Below are 2,351 nucleotides of genomic sequence, written 5' to 3' on the forward strand. Positions count from 1 at the left end.
GTGTCTTCTTGGACACAGTAATTCTTCTGGTTAATGGACCTAGCGAGTTTCAGACAACAGCAGCTCAACCTGAGGAGTTACTGACACACATTGGCTATTCTGTGACATCTCACTGTGGTGACAGTCACCAGATTTGCTTAAACAGTAGTATTTTCCTGGGAAAGCCAAGGTGACACATGTAGGTCAGTGCCCCAGCTCAGCCAGTGGCAACGCACACCCATCTGTGGGCATCGCTGCAGCGTGTCCATGGTCATCACAGGTGGGTGATGTGGGGCACTGCAGGCTGGGGGCACGAGGGAGGGCATGAAGGAAGGAAATCGTTAAGACAGGAAGTGTCATTATTGCTGCTGGGTGGAGGTTGCTCTGCAAAGCAATGAACGTGGCATGCTCATGAGCTGTCCACAGCCCTTAGGATGGCAGGACTCTCTAGTACTGCTTCATTTTTGGTTGGTTCCCATTTCTTGTAACCACAGAGATGGCGAAACCAGAGGCCGTTGAGCAGCTGTGAGCTGGGTCTCCCCATGGCAGGAAGGGACAACTTTGGCCAGCCCAGGAGACCTTCACAATGCATGGTTGCAACCTGCCATGGAGGACAAACCTGCCCAGGAACTCAGGACTCCAGAGTGTCTGAGACCAGCAGCACTGCACAGGACTTGATGAGGACCACGTGTGACCATCACCACACGCACACAGGCAGCAGAAAGAGGAACTCCACTACGAGAAAATGTGCAGAGTCATTAAACCCTAGAGCTCTTTATCAGCCCAGTTGGACCAGTCACAGCCTGACTGATAAGAGGCCAAGCCTATATTTACTGCAATTTATATAAATCACGGAGATCTCATGGAAGACAAACAACCGACCTAATTGCTCTAGGACAAATTCCTCTGACACACACGCATCTGATAACATCAATTACCTTGCAAACAGACTGATTCAAATGCTGTGGTTGTTTTCAGAGGTGATAAACATAATGGGAAGAGGCTGGAAATACACTGGGGCAAAGGCATAGACCTGTAAGGGACCACATCCATTGGAGTTTGGCCCCTACACTCCTAGTCAACAGAAACCCCAGAAGGACTCTTTCATGTATTGCTACATATCACAGCCCAAAAAATCTTCCAACATCTTAAAACAAATCTCAGAGCTCTAGTAAAAAAAAAAAAAAAAACAAATTCAAAGTGAGCTGTGCTGAAGCACACTGCCAAGTGAAAAACTTCTGTAACAGCAGGGAATATGTTGAATAAACAACATTTCATAACGCGTGAAGATTTCTCCTCCACAATTCTCTCTAAACAAACCATCCTGCTCTCCATCAGCATGCCTGCAGTTCAGGTGATGAAAGGTTCCCTTTATTTAGTAGGTCAACAGGAGGCTAAGAAGAGCCAGAGGAGAAGTGGATTTCTGCCTGACGATATTATTGCACCCATTATTATTCATGGTCGTTTATAGAGCAAACCTCCCCGTTGGCAAACACCACCATGAGAACTCAGCCACACCACAGCTTTGTGAACAGAAACCTCCTCACTGTGGTTGGGTTGGTGTCATAGGGACTGTCCTCTCCCTCTTCCCATCCATATCCTACCACTATTCCCATCCCCATCCACACGCCCACCCCCATATCCAAACATATCCCAACTCCATCAGTTGAGTACCCTCAGTAAGTTTGCAAATGATACCAAGCTGTGAGGAAGTATCAATCTTCTTGAGGGTAGAAAGGTGCTGCAGAGGGATCTGGACAGGCTGAAGCAATCTTAACAAGGGCAAGTGCCAGGTCCTGCACTTTGATCACAACAACTCCATGCATCACCAAGGGCTCGGGGCAAAGTGCCCAGAAAGCTACACAGAGGAAAAGGATCTGGGAGTGTAAGCTGACAGCAGGCTGAACACGAGCCAGCAGTGTGCCCAGATGGCCAAGGAGGCCAATGGCATCCTGACTTGTATCAGAAATACTGCAGCCAGCAGGAGCAGGGAGGTGCCCTGTACTATGCTCTCTCTGATGCCCTGTACTATGCTCTGATGAAGCTGCAGCTTGAGTGCTGTGTATTTTTTTGGGCCTCTCACCACAAGAAAGACACTGAAGCCCTGAAACATGTCCAGAGAAGGGCAAGGAAGCTGTGAGGGGTCTGGAGCACAAGTCTGATGGGGCGTAGCTGAGGGAGCTGGGATTGTTCAGTATGGAGAAGAGGAGGTTCAAGAAAGACCTTATTGCTCTAACGGGAGGCTGTGGTGAGGTGGGGGTTGGCCTCTTCTCCCAGGTAAAAGCAATAGAATGAGACATAATGGCCTTAAGTTGATCCAGGGGAGATTCGGGTTGGATGTTAAGAAAAATTTTCCCTCTGAAAGAGTGGTG

At 48.5% G+C, this 2,351-nt stretch overlaps 1 long non-coding RNA gene across 1 annotated transcript; it reads right to left on the bottom strand.

Moving 5' to 3' along the window:
• Positions 1-320: 320 nt before the first annotated feature.
• LOC128074920 (uncharacterized) lies at positions 321-1,757 on the bottom strand. Its single transcript, XR_008203505.1, has 2 exons — positions 1,678-1,757; positions 321-714 (listed from the first exon to the last, which is right to left on the bottom strand). It is a non-coding gene; the product is annotated as an uncharacterized LOC128074920 (long non-coding RNA).
• Between the last annotated feature and the right edge of the window lie 594 nt (positions 1,758-2,351).

The sequence above is a fragment of the Tympanuchus pallidicinctus genome, unplaced genomic scaffold, assembly GCF_026119805.1.
Source record: "Tympanuchus pallidicinctus isolate F22 unplaced genomic scaffold, pur_lepc_1.0 scaffold11, whole genome shotgun sequence".
Classification (NCBI taxonomy): Eukaryota; Metazoa; Chordata; class Aves; order Galliformes; family Phasianidae; genus Tympanuchus; species Tympanuchus pallidicinctus.